Consider the following 20,512-nt stretch of genomic DNA (forward strand, 5'->3'; position numbering starts at 1 on the left):
TAGAGTCATGTTCTTCTTATAGAACATCTTTTTGTAGACCTTGCTTACAGTCAGGGGGAGCTTGAGCATGAACAACACTATATAGCAGAGCAGACATTTCAGCTTGTTCTCAGAAAGAGCATGATCAGATTGGTGCACCATGGCATATACAAAGGGGGAGCTCATTCAGAGACTTCAGCAGATCTGGTTTATAGTCAAGAGGAGCACATTCTTAGGGGAGCAAAACCCTTTGCCCTTGATGTCAAAGGGGGAGAGTGTTTTGGTATTGTTGCCATCAAGTCCAAAGGGGGAGATTGTTGGCATTATGATGCATGTGTTGTACTTGATGGCAACCCACTCATAGAAGATCATCTCACTTATGTACAACAAGATGAATCTACAGAAGAGATATCAGATGTGACAGAGTGCATGGGGTGCCAGACAGATCAAAGGGATCAGATGACAGTTCACAAGTAAGCTTTGCCATCAAGTCCAAAGGGGGAGATTGTTGGCATTATGGCTAAAGTATTGTCCTTGATGGCAACTTAAATAGGTGATAGATCCCAGTACAACAAGTCAGTAGCAGAGATTGATGATTAGCCTCTCAGATTGGAAGAAAATAAGAGGCTCGCAGGTGAATCGTTCAAAAGGTGCGGACCCGCAGGTTCTGCATTCATAATGTGCGTACATGTTCGCGGGATCATAGAACAAAAGGTGCGGTCCTAAAGTGCACACACTTTCATGCAGAGAAAAGCACACGTGGGGTTTCACCTTTGGTATTTAGTCCGTCGGTATTGTGTGATTATGGTTTTGGCCCATGGTATTATGAAAGGCCTAAGGCTATAAAAGAGGAAGGAGACCATTTGGCTAAGGTATGATTTTGGGTTGAATATCTTATGGGAGCTAGATCTGAAGAACGATGATCTCTTGGTGAGTAATGTCTAGATCTAAATCAAGGAGAAACATGAGCTTTATAAGGCGAATCTACTGAGGGGTTGAGATCATCTTGGTGCAAGATCGGATCTGTAGATCTGATAGACTGGGATATGCTTGAAGTTTGAAAAACACCTATAACCTCAGGACCGCAAGTGCAACACGGTGAATGTGCGAGAGGAACGCAGACAATCCATAGGTGCAGTGCGGACACACGCAGCGCTGTAGAAGGTAGAGTGCGAAGGTACGCGGTGTGACAGAAGGCGCAGTGCAGAGGCACAGTAGAGGTACGCAGCGCGACAAAAGGCACAGGTGCGGAGGCACAGTAGAGGTACGCGGCGCGACAGAAGACACAGCTACGGATCTGCATAGAGGTAGGCAGAAAGATAGAGGGTACAGTGCGTATGCCCGCAAAAAGTAAGAGAGTTAGCTGCGGATACCCGCGGATCAGTAAGTGGTGCAGAGGCGGATACCCGCAGGTTTCCGTTTGAGAAGCTGTGTACATTTCTTAGAATATGTCTTAGCTGCTTCTATTGTTTACTGAAGTATTCTGGGTTGTTAAGTGATGTCTGGTATTATGTTCTGATAACAGCAGTCTGAGAAGTGATTGATTAAATGTTTATACATTGATGGATGAATGGATCAGGTTCTTAATGACTCATCTTTATGTGATTTGATGGACTGGATCTGGTTGATAACTCACTTGTATATGTATTGATCTAGTGCTTGGGTGATTCAGAAGATTGTTTATGTTGTTGTTGGGTCCAGTATGAAAATTGGATGAAACATGGCCTTTCAGATTATATGTTGTGCTTCAGTGTATCCAGTATGAAAATTGATGAAACATGGTACTTGGAGGAGAGAAGATTGTAGGCCAGCGCCTACGTACTAGTATCTAAGCTAGTACAAAAGCTAAGGAGCTTGTGCAGGTAGCAGCCTGCGTACTAGTAAATGGATCGGCTAGTACAAGAGCCAAGGGGGTTGTAGCTCCCATACTGGTATAAGACTGCACCAGTACTAATATTGTAAAAGGATTTTCTTATTAAGAAGAAGATTGAGATGACTTGCAGCAGGTGGTTTTCTCCCACATTGGGTTTCCACCTTATATCATGGTGTTCATGTGTGTGACTTATGTGTGATGATATGTTCTATTTTACTGCACCAGTTTAATGTTAATATGGTTGATAATGTTCTAATGCACTAATTAAGGATCAACTAACTGAATCATAAGAAGTTGTAGAAGTAGCATATATGAATCTAAATATGGAAATGAAAAAGTTTTATTAATGTGATAATACTGATTCACCCCCCCTCTCAGTATTATTTCCAACATGTAAAAGGTGATCGGTCCCAATGCCTATCAACTAGAGTTTAGATACTTTGCATGGAACTAGAGTTTCAATGCTTCAGTGGCCAAGCATGAAACCATATATACACTTATGCAAGATGCTTCCTATCATCATTGTGTGGCAAGCAGGCCCTTCCCTGACGTGGGAATACTACAATGCTATGTACTGAGCTTACAACATTCAAATAAATATCACTTCATGTAAGAAGTTGCGTGTGGGGAGCGCCTATAATGCCAAGCCACTAAGCATTTCCACTTGGTGCTAACTGCTTGATGCAAACCTTTCTTGCACAGAATTCACAAGTGACTAGTGCCAAAAAAAATGTTTCTTTGGTAGATTTAAACCTTGGTAGGGACATCAAACACGCCCGCTTTACCATCTAACCATGCCCTGCTTCAAGTATATACATAACTAATTGTCTGTCGGATACTATGTTTAGTTTAATTACTACCAACGGGTCAGATGTTAAATTCTCATGGAATCCTGACAGGGTAACAAAATTACTAGGATGGATGCATCACTTCACCGATGCCTAAATGTTATCTAATAATATGAAAGGCTACAAGCATACACAACATGATTAGAGAGGAATGAAGAGAATGACCTAAAAGAAGTGATTTTTTAGGTTTCATTTTGAAAACGAAAAATAACAACATTGCAATATGAGTGTGTTAACGACAAGCACCTAGAGCTGCAACTCTCCTCCATCATTAGAAGCTTGGTATGGTGACGCCATGTACTCAGCGTACTGGCGGATAGGGGGATAGTCAAAATCCATTCCACCATTATGTAAATACATTCTTCTTCTTTTTGGCCACAGGTTACTGAAGAGAAAAGGAGGGAATCTCTCCAAGAACACCACATGCAAGAAGCAGCAACGCAGCCATAGCGAGGCCGCCTGCATAAGATATTCTCCAAAATTTGGTTCAGAAGATTTGGGAATACCAGAGCATTGGAAGAATGGGGGATTTTGAAAGTTCCAGGTGCTAAGTGTTTTTCTTTTTAAGGATTGACAGATCTCATCTTTTGCCTAATAGTTCCAGGTGTTGAGTGTTTTTCTTTTTAAGGATTTATAGATCTCATCTTTTGCCTAAAAGTTCCAGGTGCTGAGTGTTTTTCTTTTTAAGGATTGACAAATCTCATCTTTTGCCTAATAGTTCCAGGTGCTGAGTGTTTTTCTTTTTAAGGATTGACAGATCTCATCTTTTGCCTAATAGTTCCAGGTGTTGAGCATTTTTCTTTTTAAGGATTGACAGATCTCATCTTTTGCCTAATAGTTCCAGGTGCTGAGTGTTTTTCTTTTTAAGGATTGACAGATCTCATCTTTTGCCTAATAGTTCTAGGTTCTGAGTGTTCATCTTTTTAAGGATTGACAGATCTCATCTTTTTCCTAATAGTTGCAGGTGCTGAGTGTTTTTCTTTTTAAGGATTGACAGATCTCATCTTTTGCCTGATAGTTCCAGGTGTTGAGTTCTTTTCTTTTTAAGGATTGATAGATCTCATCTTTTACCTAATAGTTGCAGGCGCTGAGTGTTTTTCTTTTTAAGGATAGACAGATCTCATCTTTTGCCTAATAGTTCCAGGTGCTGAGTGTTTTTCTTTTTAAGGATTGACAGATCTCATCTGTTGCCTAATAGTTCCAGGTGTTGAGCATTTTTCTTTTTAAGGATTGACAGATCTCATCTTTTGCCTAATAGTTCCAGGTGCTGAGTGTTTTTCTTTTTAAGGATTGACAGATCTCATCTTTTGCCTAATGCTTCCAGGTGCTGAGTGTTTTTCTTTTTAAGGATTGACAGATCTCATCTTTTTCCTAATAGTTGCAGGTGCTGAGTGTTTTTCTTTTTAAGGATTGACAGATCTCATATTTTTCCTAATAGTTGTAGGTGCTGAGTGTTTTTCTTTTTAAGGATTGATAGATCTCATCTTTTGCCTAATAGTTGCAGGCGCTGAGTGTTTTTCTTTTTAAGGATTGAGAGATCACATCTTTTGCCTAATAGTTCTAGGTGCTGAGTGTTTTTCTTTTTAAGGATTGACAGATCTCATCTTTTTCCTAATAGTTGCAGGTGCTGAGTGTTTTTCATTTTGAGGATTGACAGATCTCATCTTTTGCCTAATAGTTGCAGGTGCTGAGTGTTTTTCTTTTTGAGGATTGACAGATCTCATCTTTTTTCTAATAGTTGTAGGTGCTGAGTGTTTTACTTTTTAAGGATTGACAGATCTCATCTTTTGCCTAATAGTTGCAGGTGCTGAGTGTTTTTCTTTTTAAGGATTGACAGATCTCATCTTTTGCCTAATAGTTGCAGGTGCTGAGTGTTTTTCTTTTTAAGGATTGACAGATCTCATCTTTTGCCTAATAGTTGCAGGTGCTGAGTGTTTTTCTTTTCAAGGATTGACAGATCTCATCTATTGCCTAATAGTTCCAGGTGCTGAGTGTTTGTCTTTTTAAATATTTTTGGTTGTGACAAGTCTTTATATACTTCCTAGTAATAAACTATATATACTTGTGTGATATTCCATATTTAAAATTCCAACCACATCTTCTCTAAAAACACTACAACAAAATAGGCCATTAGTGCTAGAAAAAGCGTCATAATTGAGTGTTTTTTAGCATGTGAATTGGCTTGAATTGGCCTCGAGAAACTTGGTGCAAACTAGAATCTTCACATCGGTAGCGTGAATAGTGTGAATAGTGCATGAATTTTTTTTTTCTATTCTCGTTTCCATTGTTCTGTCCATTTGTACTTCTAGTTTTTCTCCCAATTTTGCTTCTTGTTGTGCTTCTGGTATGCCATGGAAAATCGACTATTTTATGGCTTCCTAATTAACACCAAGTTATACTTTCATTATAACATCCTTTTTTGCATCAAGTTTTGCTTCCAATATAGAATCACTTGTTGCATCTATATGTGATTCCATTATGACATCTTCTTTAGCTTCTAATATGGCTTCCATTGTAGTGTCTTTTATTTTTTTTAATATTTCTTCTTGGTTTTCTGCCTGAATGGCTTCTTGGTTTTTTTTCCTAAATGGCTTCTTTTTTTGTTTCTTTAGGAAGGCCAAGTTTGGCTTCTAATATTGCGTCCATTATTACATCTTCATTTTTTACTTGAATTACTTATGTTTTTTCTTCATAGCTAATGCAAAGTTTGGATACTAGTATTGCTTTAGTTGTTACTTCTTGATTTTCTACCTAAATGACTTATTTATTTTGCTTCTCATGGAATGCCAAGTCTCGCTTTTGATATTGCCTCCAATATTAATTCTTTATTCGCTACCTAAATTAATTTAGTTTTTTCTTGTGAGGTTAAGCCATGTTTGGCTACTACTATTGCTTCCATTACTACTTCTTTTTTTACTACATAATTGCGTCTTTTTTTCCTCCCTAGGTAATGCCAAGTTTTTCTTCCCAGATTGCTTCTAGTGCGCTTCTAGTTTAACATCCATTGTTGCTTCCTTTCTTGCTTCTAGAATTGTTTCCATGTTAGCCTTATTATTTGGTTCCTTTTAGTGGGAGGGTTTTCTTCATGTTTAGTGCATGGGTTTTCTTTTCTTTTAGGTTCAGGGTTTTCTTCCTTTTAGCATTGGGATTTCTTCTTAATTAGCATGCAATTGTTCTTCTTGTTAAGCAACCAATTTAGTTTCTTATTTAGAGCCAATAATAGCTTCAAGTTTGGCTTTCAATTTAACATCTAATTTTACTTTCAATTTAGCGCCACATTCTACTTTCATTTTAAGAATTCTTGATGCTTACTTTATAGCTACCATTCATTATTTTAATATTTTTATTTCAATTAAATTAGTTAAGTATGTCATGCCTATTAAATACATTTTATGATTATAAAGTAAGTCATATTACACTTGAAATATTTTATAGCATACAATTTATAAATATTTTTTAGGGAAATGGATATCCATACAAACTAACAATATTTTTTTTAACTATAACAGACATTGTTATATTACTAATAAACAAAATAGTTGGTCATGACTAGCTACACATAATGTAGGCCCATACTTACATCATAGAGATTTCCATACCAGATCCTTTTAGGTTTCTTATAGTTACAAACCACACCACAACATTGGAATGAAATAAAAATATATTTTTTAAAACTATAACCAATATTTTTATATTATTAATAAAAAATTTGTTGGTCTATCACCAGCTACACATAATGTTGCCCCATATAAGATATTTAAAAATGATATAATTTAAAATGATACATGTCAAAATAGTACAGCGCAATATGGTAATGTAGGTGAAAATAATACATATGATAATAAGCATTAAAGGAGACATCATAATGATTTATCAATGATGATCCATGATCGATTCTATATGATAAAGTCACTAGTTACTATAAACTTATTGCTCATCATCACCATCATAATCATCATCAATGTCATCATCGTTGTCGTCTACCTCAGTGCCCTCTCCATCCACCCGTGTCCTCCCCATCTACCTCATCATCATTGTCTCGAATCTTTGAACCATATCGAACATAATCTGGAACAATCTCAAGATTGACTCAGTCTTCTGGAAGACTCGTGTTCTACAAGAAAAACATTCAAAATAGAAAGTTATTTATTTCATGTAATATTTAATATATGTTTCTTATATTTCTAATATTACATCATATTAAGTGAAACCATAATCATATTGCATCATATCAAAGTGAAAATATATACTGTAATAGAATTTCAATTAACTTACAACTAATATGTCATTACAATGATGTAAAACATGCAAAAAATCTAACTAAAGTTAGTAAATCATGGAGGAGGATAGAGGATCAAAATCTAGCCACTACTCTCCAGAGGAATGAGTAGGTGTAGCAACAAGAAGGCGACAAGTCTCAATGATAGACATAGAAATTAGCCCTGGAGCAACAATGCTTGCAAGGATTCTTTTTCTGAGCATGCCGCTATGGAGAGGGGCGATGTAGCACTCCCCTCCTAGGCTATTTTAAAAGCTTTGGAGCAACTTGGCTCCTTAACTGCCCCTACAACTAGTGTACAAAAGGCTTGAAGACAACCTAAATATTGAGAAAGGTAACCAAATACATGGGGATAGAAGGAGGACTGAGTGGCTCAAGGATCAGAATCATTTTTTGTGTTGGGCACCTCTTGGAGCAGATTTCTTTATTTGTGAAATTTTGCTGAAACGGTTATGGTTTCCTATTAGTAATTAATGTAATATGGAAAAAAATTTACACAATTTTCCTAACCTTATAAAATTTTAATATGTATTCTAAAATTAGATGACATGAGAATCGAGAGATTCTCATTATGATCTTATCACTGTAATATGAAATTATAAAGAGGTGTTGTTTCTACACATGGAGATAGACATATAGAAACAAATAAAGAAGGAGAGAGGGGGAGAGCCCCAAAATTGTGAATTTGTATGTATCATTAAATCCCAATCATTCATGGCACCATACCTTTCTATTGATTGGGCCCTCCTTAAAATGGTTCATTGGTTAGGAAAGTATTGTGTCTTCTTTATTTATTCCCTCTTAGTTATAATTAATATGTGAATTTTTTTACCATTATTATTAGATGTTTTGATGCTTTAGTGATTGCAGAATCCTATCCTCTGTATTGTGTAACAACATATGTATTGCACTTGTCCCTTTGTTAGTGTGATAATTATTTAATTCCCATTATAGTTTGATGGTGTGTTAATTTCGTTTGAATGTGTGTTCCAATATTTGTTAAGAGAATGATTTCCAAGAGTGACGTTCTTTCCTGAATAAGAGTGAATTTGTAACAAAGTGGTTTTATTCTGCATTGTGTGTTTATTTCTTTAGTGTGTGAGCAAGGTTTGAGAGTGTAATAACCAGAGCACTGACTTGTTGAGAGTGTGATTACAATGATTGAGCTTGAGATTCATTAGAACAAATCATCATTTTCCCTTGCATATATTTTGCGTAATATCTCTGCAATAGAAAAACCTACCCAGATTGATAATTAATGTGAAGATTTTGAGTTATTGCTTTGAATTAGAAGGACAAGTGTTCTACTTGAGGACAAGCTGAGGAAAAACATATACATAAATTTTACATAACTAAAGTTGAAGTAAAACTTGGAATTTGATGTGAAATTTGAATCAGAATTATTTAACAGTCAAAGTAAATATACAATAACTCAAAAGTGTGTACAATAATTAAATAAATAATCTACAATTTGAATCAATTAGATTTCCCAATAAATGAAGTTTGGGTGTCAATTTTAGTAAAGCAATGAAATTTTGGCCTACTTCATAAAAATGCATGCCCAACCTTCATTTCAAGGCAAAATTGAACGATTCAACTTGGAGAGTACTTTTTTACTCATAATTAACATTAATTTTGCACATAGAAATTTATGTTGTGCTAAAAAATTATGCCAAATTGGATCTATTTCATAGTGTCAAAGTCAAGGTTTGTGTGCCTCAAATAAATGCATACTAGGACCTATACTTAATTAACCACGAGATAATGATCATTCCAATCTAAATATAAAATCATTTTATGCAACATGCCATAGTCATTTTCATAAAGCAAATGCTATATACTGAAATTCAATTTTGCTCGAGTAGTAGTTAATCATATGTGCCAATAATCACAATCGGAACAAATATGCACTCCTAGGCTAAACTAATTACCCTCTTGGTAATGAAATTCGAAATGGGACATCATTGGACAATTCCTATCCTTAGGATATAACCTTGCAACATGTCTTAGAAATACCCTACATAACTATGTTTCCCACCTATACACAAGTTTCACATAAGGCAAGTCAAAGCAAAAGTTGGAATGTTGTATGAAATCTGTAGTATATATATTTTAGCTAAAAGTAAAGATAAAATGACGAAACGTGTGTAAAATCATTAAACAAATAATCTACAATTTTAATCAATCATATTGGCCAATAAATGAATCTTGGGAATGCATTTTAGTGAAGAAAGATCGTTTTGGCCTGCTTCACAAAGATGCAGGCCCAACCTTCATTTCAAGGCCAATATTTTTTCCTATGAGGATATTTTCTCTTGAATTTGTAATGCATGGTCTTAGTGTTGACAAAGTACATTTTCGTCCTACCAAAAAAGGGTATATTTTTAAGCTAGAGAGGACTTTAGGTCTATTTATTTTAAACAATAGAAAATCCCTTACACAAGAAGAAGTCATGATGAAGGAGTTTGGCTTTAAGAAATTAGAAAAATCATAATATGAAACTAACCGTATAATTTCTCATAAAATGGTGGAAATTAGTTTTTCACCTTATATTCATGAAAGTAGACTAGAAATTGAGAAAATGGAAAATCAAGATACTTGGACATGTTGTTGGGTGCAATGGTTAAAGGTTGTTGAAACCCCTATGGTAAATGAGAATACTTTGAATGGGATTGATCCTAATCAAATTGATGTTCAAATGGAATACTCAATGTCACAAAAGAGGACTAAAATCCCAATGCAGGATGAAGAAGAAATACAAATAAAATTAACAGAAGGACCTTTAAAAGAGCTTGGGTTTCAAATGCAGTTGGTAAATCCATGGCATACTACTTCCTCTTCTATATCCACTCATTTGGTAGCATTCACAATAGAAGTGATTCCTTTCTCATTTGAAACTTTGCAAATCAGTTATCAACAAATTCAAGAAAATGAGAATTAATATGGAAATAGAGCATGAAGACCATGTTGCAAATCATAGAATATGAGGTGAAATCGTTATGGAACAACTTAAAAATGCTTAGGAATGAGAAAACTCAAACAACTGAGTTGGATCAAGTTGAAAAAAATGAGTTATTATTAGGATAATTAGTTAATAGAAATAAAGTCATATTTATTTTGCACGAGAAAGTATAGATCTTACAACAGTAAATTAGAAATCATGTTTGCACTAGTATGGTTTGAACTGAATTAGATGAACCCTCAAAGAAATTAACAAAGGTCACGGAAGAGATGAGAATTTCATAAGTTGAACTAAAGAAAACCCAAGATGATTTGGTCATGGTAAGGGAGTAGTTGAATGTAAAGGAGAGGCAATAACACATAGTATATGAAAATAACAATCAGCTTCTGATTAAGTATAAGGAAACTCAAGATAAAATCAAAGAGTTGAAAACCATGTTTGAAGGTAATATTTCTTTAAACGAGGATGCACAAATGTTTTGCGATGACCTTATTCAGGAAGTTAATTCTATATGGGAGTATATTCTTATAATTACACAACAAAATATTATGATAAGATGATCATAAATGAGCATTGATTTATGCAAGAAATAAGTACAAAAAGAAGCACTCAAGTCAAAGGAGGTAATTAAGTATTTGAATGAAAAATTTTCAACAAAATTAAGGGTGAGAGTCACAATATTTTTGACCAAGCACACTAGTGATGTCATACTTTAAGATGTGGAGGCATGGAAACTTGGGTGAAGGTCAAGACCGTGTGATGGGAGTTCCACCTAAGTATTCACTCCTTGCATCCTAATCTTTGTTGAAGTGAAATAAAGTGGCTAGGTGGATTACTCAATCAAATTTTGGTTGCAGAGGAGATCATGTGAGTTTCCAAATAAATGATGGAATTCCAAGGTGATGAACACTGATGAGGCTAACACCGAGGTAAAAGGATAAAATAGGCCAATATTGGTTGGGATGAGAAAATTATCATGTGTGAAACATTGTATTGAGTTGATGTGCAGGAATATTGTAAACTAAGTTCATGTAGACTCAAAGTGATATAGATCATAAAACAATAATGGTGGAGTTGAGGTCACAAGGAACCATGATGAATGAGCATGAAGTGTAAAAGACCATAAAATACCACCCAAGGGACGACTGAGGAATGAAACAATTAGTTAAAGTAAGTCCGTGAGTAATAGAGTATTGGAAGAGATGAGGAAAGTTTAGGTCAGAACCAAGAGAATGAGCCCAAAAGTGGCACCAAAATGAAGGAATATGAGGGAGTTCTTAGAGACAGCTAAAGGATAATTAAAAGAGATGGAGAAGATTATGAGATAAGGGGCCTGAGGGAGTTGCCATGGTAAGGTAATGAAGTTATGGAAGAAGAGACCACGTAAGAAAAGTAGTTAGTGAAGAATACAAAAAAAATAGATTTCATCCATGGGAGGTGGTTAGATGCAACTTGTGGATAGGACTAGGAAGGGCCATGTCTGCTCATAGAGGTGGTTATCACTTCATGCTACAATATCACCGGTAAGTCTAGCCTGAGACCCCTTGATGGAATTATTTGCAAGTACATATTTTTTAACAATGTTGTGACAGTTACCACTTTGCGAGCTATAATAGTCATTGTTAAAAACAGAAACAAGAAATTCCAATTTAATTTCCGGTTGAATTAAATTATGATCGCTAAATTTTAGGGGCCTAGCTTGGTTCTTTTGAGTTGTAATTAGATAACTCATTTTAACTGAGTTATAATCAGTTAAGCTAGTTATAACTATTGGAGGAACTAGTGGAGGTCTAGTAGTGGAGTAGTGCAATAGTGCATCACAAATACCACACCAGTTAACTGAAGATTCACTCAAAAATAATTCATGCATATCAGTTCATATGAAGACCCATTTTAGATTAGAGTTCAATGACAGTGTACTACCAGTTCTATAATTTTTCGATTTGTACAGATGGTGCCAACAATCAGTTGAGGACCTGTATTTGGATTTCATAATTATGGAGAGTGGATTTCCCAATCAAATATGATTTGATTCCTCTAGGAATTACATAAGGTAGTAGGGGTGTGGCATGCAGCAGAATTGGCTAAGTGTTGGATTGAGCTCACTTGTGAGGCAGAGGGTTAGATTGCACTAGTGCGCAAATTGCTCAGGATGGACAAGCACTATATTGTATTCTCATATCTTTTGGTTAATGCAATATAGATAGTTGACTTTTTTAGCATTTTCTTTCCCCAGAGAAATATTGTGTTATGTGTGACTGATAGTCTTCCTCTTTCTGCTTATTCTTTTCATCGATCACTTTTTGTTTCTGCTGAAGAGTAGAGTAGATTCTTCTCTTCTGTTTTATCATATCACATATGATGTTGAATCTATAGGAAAATATACATTGAATCGAAGATGAAGACAATATAGAAGAGGATATTTCGAGTTTGGTGTGTAGGTGAAAATCGAATTTGCAAGTTCATACTTCAAAGGAGTAATATGTCTTTCTACGGGTTGCGACTAGAGTATGCCTTGGAGGGAAGCTCGAATTACATAGATTTGAAGGACAAAATGGAGGCAATGCTGGAAGATAATGCCCTCAACGAGTTCATAGATCATGACATTCCTAAAACTCTGGCATCGGATGCTAAAGATCTAGCTGAATGGAGAAAGTGTTTGGAAAAAGTGAGAAGGATTATCTTGGATGGAGTTCGAAACCACATTATTTTGAGTCTCCATGGGAAGGATACTCCATACACAATGTGGAGGGAATTGATGGACCTATTTCAACATGGCTGTGACCATAGGAAATTGGCACTGAAGGATAGACTCAGAAAAATCAAAATGGAGAAGGGAAACTCTATTCCAAAGTACTTAACCAAGTTCACTCATGGTCAAGATGAGCTTGGAAGTGTTAGGATCACTATTTCCAAGGAAGATATGGTGGGCCTAGCTCTTCTAGAACTTCCCAATAGTTTTCATAGTTATTAGGAGTCCATTAATGGGAGGGAGAAGCTACTAGATTGGGAAAAATTATGATCAGATTCTGTACAAGAAGAGATTCAGAGGAATACAAGAGACAAATCCTCATCAAAGACTCATGATGAAGAGAATTATGTGTTAGCGGGAAAGACAAATAAAGGGAAGGGGAAGTCATCCCATTCCAAATTAGATTCTTGTCATGGAGGCAAGAAGAAGGACATGTCAAAAGTCAAGTTCTTTCATTTTCACGAGCTGGGAAATTTTTCTAGAAAGTGTCCACTCAAGAAGGCCGGTAATAAGCCCTCAGGAGGAGCGGAAGGAGGTGAGGCTCTTGCCTCAGAATTCAAACTGGAATTTATCTCCATCAAATTTATGGTGTCATCGATGATGGGTAGTGTTTGGTACCTAGATAGTGGAGCTTATTTCCACATGAATTGTAACAAATATCTCTTCAGTAACTTTGAGGAGAGGGATATCCAGATGCACATTAAGATGGATGATGACGAGAGGTATAGTGTTATCGGGCTTAGTATAGTCACCTTTTAGAGGGAGTTGGGTGCTCCCTTCACTTTGGTAGATGTTATGTATGTTACTGTTTTGAAGAAGAACTTGGTATTGTTTGAGGATAGAGGCTATGAGGTGATATTTAGTAAGGAAAGGAATTCCTTCATCACATAGCCACGAGATAGGTGAAGAGGATAGGGGTTCGGGTGAAGAATATCTACAAGTTAGAGGTAGAATATTGTGCTTCCTTGAGAACAAAAGAAGAGAAGGTGGAGAGCTGAGACATTAGTGAGTTATGGCATAGGAGGTTGGGCCACTTGCATCATGGCGCTTTGAAAATCATGCAACAAATTTCTACTGATCTTCCCAAAGGTACACTAGAGAAAGTCGATACATGAAAAGTTTGTACATTGGGAAAATACACCAAATATTCCTTTACAATAAAGACAACCAAGCACAACCGATCTTCAATCAAGTACATTTAGATGTGTGTGGACCATTCTTCACACCATCCATGACCAAGCACAAGTATTATGTTATATTTATTGATGATTTTTCTCATAAATGTTGAATCTTCTTCATATAGAAGAAAGATCAAACTTTTGCAAAGGTTTGTGAATTTAAAGCATTGTTCGAGAAAGATATTGGTAGGAAGGTTAAATCTCTTAGGAGTGATAATGGTGGAGAGTATGTGTCAAATGAGTTTAAAAATGTTTGTGTAGCAGAATGCATTCAATGAGAGTTGAAAACAACTCATAAACCAAAGCATAATGGGGTGGTTGAAAGGAAGAATAGAAGCATAGTAGGGGAATCACGGTCGATTTTAAATGATTAGGTCCTACAACTACACCTTTGAGTTGAGGCATGCAACACAACTATTTATTTGTAGAACAAAATCCCTCATCAAATTCTTGGGATGAGTGCACTAGACGAGGCTTTCCCAGGGAAGAGACCATATGTGTGGCACTTCATGATTTTGTGTTCATCGATATACTGTCACGTAACCAAAGATACACAGAAGAACCTTGAGCCAACAACATAGTTGGGGATATTTATGGGGTACACTGATACACATCACAACTATCGGTTGTACCTTCCAACAACCAAGACGACAATAGTTCACACGGATGTAAAATTTGATGAAGAGAAGGCCATAATATGTTACATTCAGAGGGAGCTTCAGCTACATGTGGTTGAGGAGATTTTAGCTCCTAAGAAGTATCCTCAAATTAATGTGGATCAACCACATGCAGAGGATCAGGGAGTGGAGACACCCATTGATGTAGAGTCTTCCAAATATGGGACAGAGTGCACTAGAGAGGCCCATGGGTTATTGCATGATGCAAGAGAAAATGTGGGAGATCCCACATCATAGCTCAAGCAGAGGAGGTCACTAGAGGGGTACACTAGATACATGGCTCTTATGAGTGGATGTGTTGAGACAAAGCCATCTTCTTTTGAGGAAGCAGTGCGGCAACCAATTTGGGTTGATGCCATGGTTGAGGAGTAGGACTCCATTGTCAGGAATAGTGTTTGGGATGTGGTCCCAACACTTGTGCACAAGTTAGTGGTGAGTTCCCAATGGATTAACAAGGTAAATAAAGTAGTGGATGGTAGCGTGGAGAAACATAAGGCCAAGTTTGTGGTCGAAGGATTTTCTCAAGTAGAGGGGATTGATTATGATGAGACCTTTGATCATGTTACAAGGTACTCATCAGTCAAATCCATTTTGGCACTGTCACCACAAATGGGATGGATGATACATCATATGGATGTAAAATCAACCTTCCTTAATGGAATTATTAAGGAAAAGGTGTATATTGAGCAGCCTTAAGGTTTTCGACCTTCAAGTGAGAGTCACATTGTTATGAAACCATCTCACAAAAAGACAGAAAATAAATATCAACTCCTTAGAATTCAACCTCTTCGAGGGGGCGACCTCCTTTACATTACACAAATGAACAATTCTTGGATGATACAAATGACAAGACCTCCTTTCTATATATAAGAGTCTAAGGGGTCATAATATAATCAGAGCCAACATAACAATAATAATGTAAGGGCACAACAATAACAATAGTGGGCTTATATGGGGCACAATAATAACAATATGGGGACTACATGGGCACAACAATATAATGAGGGTGTTGCACTAATAAGAATAAGGGATTACAATAGTAGTATAGGGACCTAACATGCCCCTCTCCTTCAAAAAGTGTTGTCCTCAACACTTGAGTAGTTATGGATGCTTCCGTATAAAATTATCATCCTCCCATGTGGAACCTTCTTCGGGTAAGTTCTTCCACTTGATGAGATACTCTGAAATTGATCGATTTCATAGCTGTTAATTTATTGTTTATGTGGCTTCTTCAGGTTCCAATATGATTTTTCTTCGTCGTCAAATTCTGGAAATATTATTTGAACAGGAATCTTCTCCAACTTTTGAATCAGTGGCCACACTTCTTCACCATTCTTCCATTCATCCCTTTCTTCATTTATCCAATCTGGTTGGATAATGTAAATAGCACAAAAAAATTCTTCCACATCCTCATCCTTTCTTGAGAGTGCATCTGCAACAACATTTTGCTTCCGTTTTTTGTAGATGATTTCAAACTCATAACCCAACATATTTGTGAAACAATCTTTTTGTTACTCTAAAGATAATCTTTGTTTTGAAAAGTATTTAAGACTATCATGATCTGTTTTTACCTTGAAGTGTCTTCCTATTAGGTAAGGTCGCCATTTCTGAAGTGCATGTTTTATTCCCAACATTTCCTTCTCATGAATAGCTTGCTTGGGGGACATTTGTTTGTATGGATGTAGCTATAAAAACACCCAATCGCCTACATCAAAAATTCTTTCACCGCAATGTTGATCTTCCTGTTGTTACATTCAATTCACCACCAAATTGGCGTTATCCTTTAAAAGTTGGAGAACTTGTTGTTGATGATCGATCTGATCTTTCAGTGCTTGAACCTTTTTCTTCTTGATATTTCCTTCTATCTTAAGAGTTTAAGGAGCAGTATTTCTACCAATACATTACAAGATATGGCCAGATTCATATCTTGATGTTCAATGTGATCTTTGACTCTTTGGACATTTTTCTTCTTGATGTGTCCTTCTATATTGAGAGTTTGAGGAGTGGTAATTCTTTCCAATGCTTTACAAGACATGGCTGGATTCATTTCTTCTTTCTCTGGGGTTGGTTCTTGGTGTATATTCTCTTATTTTTTTGTTTCTTGATCCTTTTCTTCTTGCTCTTCACAATCTATGTAAAATAATTTCTTCTCAGCACACTTATGACCTTTAGTGTATTAGCTATCACAACTGTAACAAAGGTTGTTTTCTCCTTCTTCTTCCAGTTTTTGTGGTGTCAACCTTGTAGGTTGTTGAAGGCTAGGAGTAACAACGCTTCCATATTTATAATTGTGAGTGTTATGATTTCTTGTTGTCATAATTTTTCTTTCAGTTTGTCTTGCCAACCTGAATGCATTCTCCAATGAATCAGGTTCCCAAAGACAAACCTCATGTTGAATGTTATCCTTTAAAGTCCCTATGAACACATCAATCGTTTGCTTCTCTAGAATATAAGTTACCCTTATATTCAATTTTTGGAAGTGTTCGATGTGCTCTGCCATTAAACCATTTTGTTTGATATTTATCAATTGGCTAAAGAAGGTGTTTCTATTTGTATCTGCATAATGTGCTATCATTTCCTTAGTGAAAATTGACCATGTGACAAGTGGTTTATGAGAAAAAAACCCTTCATACCATAAAATATGATTCATTTCTAAATATAAAGATGCAATACATACCTTTTATAACAGTTTCACCTCATGTATATCAAAATATTGCTCTATGTGTATTATCCAATTTACCGAATCCTTGCCGTCAAACATCCTCATATCGTTTTTCCTTGATTTTAGGAGCTCGATCTTGAAACGACTGTAACTATGTAATTACAGGTCTTTAAGTTATGATATTTTGGCCTGTGATAGCCAGTTGAGTCGTCTTTCCAATGCCACCAATCTGATCAAAATTGAATTCTCCAAGAAAGTGTTATGCTCAATCTACCAAGATGACATGCTTACATACTTTTTTAGTAGAACGAACTTGTATGAAGTGCCACTAGTTACTGTTTCAACCCTTAGACTTGAAAGCAATACATAGAAATGCACAGTCCATCTTATACTTATAACATCTTACGAAATTTAAATCTCATGCTCAGAGAGAATGTTATGATGGTTTTCCCGAGGTCACCTATTTAGGATATAATAGAGGAGCCTACAGAAACCCTAAATGTCTTGGACTGTATCTTCGAAAATATAGTGAATCAAGATCTAAAATGAAGGCCGAGCCACACCATGATTTCTGCTCAGGTAGGTTTTAATTTCATAGTCTAAACCTTTGTAGAAAACAAATTATAACAAAAATTGCACGATGACTTGTTTAAGATGGAATTCTAGAGCTTGCAAAAACCCTAACTTCCTTAGATCATATCTTTGAAAATATAGCGAGACAATATCTGAAATTTGGACCCGAGGTTTAGAAAGATTTTAGCTCAAAAGGGCTTATTTTTTTAGTTTCTGAAACTTCGTAGCAAAAAAGTTATATCGAACATTCCATGATGACCCGTTTGGAGCAGTGAAACCCTAGAATCCAAAGCTCTTAGACTCCTCTTATAGGTAGATGGAGGAAGGAGGATGCGACTTCTGGTGAAGTAGTGGAAGCTACTATTTACAAACATCTTGTGGGTTCACTAATTTATTTGGTGAACACACGACTAAGCATTTGCTAGGCAGTTATCAAACTTAGTCAAGTGATGGTTAAGCCGACCAAGCTATATTGGAAGGCATCCAACCATGTGTTGAGATACCTCAGAAGCACTACTCAGTATGGTTTATGGTATAAATGGAGAGAGGGAGTGAAACATCAAGGCTTCACCCATGTAGATTGGGAAAGGAATACATACGACAAGAAGAGCACATTAGGACAGATCTCCAATATTGGGTCAGTAGTTGTTTCTTTGTACAACAGGAAACATAGATCAATAGCACCTAGTTCAGTAGAAGAAGAGTACATGGTTGCTAGTCAAGTAGCTTGTGAGGCTATCTCAATTAGGAAGATTCTGGTTGGTTTGTTTGGTCAGCAGATGGATCTAACTATGATTTCTTGTAAAAATCATAGCTGTATCAAACTCTCTAAAATCTACTTTTCATGATTGGTCCAAGCATATTGATATCTGGTATCATCATCTTGGAGATTGTATGCAGAGGAGAATTATGTTGTTAGAATATGTTCCCATAGAGGAACATGATGCAAATATTTTTACAAAGGCATTGTCAAGATGCAAATTCGAGTTTCACCTAGACAGGATCAATGTAGCTGATAATTCCTTTCTTATTTAGAGGGAATGCTAAAAATAGCAACAAGAAATTCCAATTTAATTTGTCCTTAAATTAAATTGTAATTATATTCTCAAAGCAACTTCTAATAGTTAATTAAGTTAAATTGACTTAATTGACTTAGGAAATTTGAGTTGGAATTCTATCTAGATTCATGTAGAGTGATCCCTAAATTTTAGGGGCCCAAGTTGAGTTGTAATTAGATAAGTCAGTCTAACTAAGTTATAGTTAGTTAAACTAGTTCTAACTATTGGAGGAACTAGTAGAGGTCTAGTAGTGGAATAGTGCACTAGTGCATCACTAGTACCACACCAGTTAGTTGAAGATTCACTCACCAATAATTCATGCACCTCAGTTCAAATGAAGACCCAGTTGTGATTAGATTTTTGGGAGAATGTACTATTAGTTGTATAATTTTCTGATTTGTACTGATGGTGCATGCAATCAATTGAGGACCTATGTTTGGCTTGTGCAGTTATGAATAGTGGATTTCCCAATTAGACATGGGATGATTCCTATAGGAATTGCATAAGGAAGTAGGGGCTCCGAATGCAACATAATTAATGAAATGTTGGCTTGAGCTGGCTTGGGAGGTAGACAATTATATTGTACTAGTTCAGAAATTGTTCAGGACAAACAAGCATTGTATTTTCTTTTCAAATCTTTTGGTTTTGCAATATAGATTGTTATTTTTTTTAATATTCTCATTCCCCAGAGAAATGTTGTCTTATGTGTGATTGATATTCTTCCTCTTTCTCACTATTGTTTTCATTGATCAATTTTGATTTCTGCTGAAGAGTAGAGTATATTCTTTTCTTATGTTTTAGCATATCACATAAGCTATTGAGTCTATAGGAAAATCTAAAGTAGGATGGGATTCTCCCCCCTTTCTTAATGGTAGGATAGGCAGATATTACCCCTAACTATCTCTTGAAATTGAGAAGAATACCTGTTACAGTGGGTAGAAGCAGCTGCAACCACTTTGAGGAAACAAGATGGCCAGATGAAAAAGTTTGAGCCACCCCATCCCTGGTATGTAGGTTTTAACCCTGTATAGAAATTACCTACATACGAATTCTAAAAACATAGAAAATAAACAATGGGAGAGCATAACACATGAAACACATATACACAGAGATTTTCCCCTGGATCCCAAAACTGGGACTACCAGCTTGATTTTTCATTGTGTTCCTTTCAATGTTATAATACATATTTATACATGCCGAAGCATTCAATACCATGGACCAAAAACTATCACATCCAAGACCATGGACCGAAAACGATCACGTCCAATACCATGGACCGAAAACCATCGCATCCAAAAACATGTGCGAAAATCATGCACAAAACGATAGGTGGGTCCACCCATCCTAACATCGGGTCCAAAACCAAAAATTTTTGGGGCACTGCCCCAGACCCCATAAAGTGGGCTTACAGGTATGCCTCAAACCCCCTGTGACCCCCCCGACTACACAATCGGTGGAACGAAAGGGGGCTCCACCCCCCCTCTAACCCCCCAGTTAACTATGTGGGCTAGTCGTGGAAAGAATATAACACAACCCAACATTCTCCCACTTGTTGTTTTCTTTCCACAGGGGGCCACAAGAGAGATTAGTCATTTTTTCAGCCCTGAAATGCCCATTGTCTCTCTACACCAAGAGAACTTCTCGGAGCTCACAGATTTTGTTAATGCATCT

This window comes from Pinus tabuliformis, chromosome 3_2 (genome assembly GCF_031772625.1).
Source record: "Pinus tabuliformis cultivar Carrire ecotype Pingquan chromosome 3_2, CPIR1, whole genome shotgun sequence".
Taxonomy (NCBI): domain Eukaryota; kingdom Viridiplantae; phylum Streptophyta; class Pinopsida; order Pinales; family Pinaceae; genus Pinus; species Pinus tabuliformis.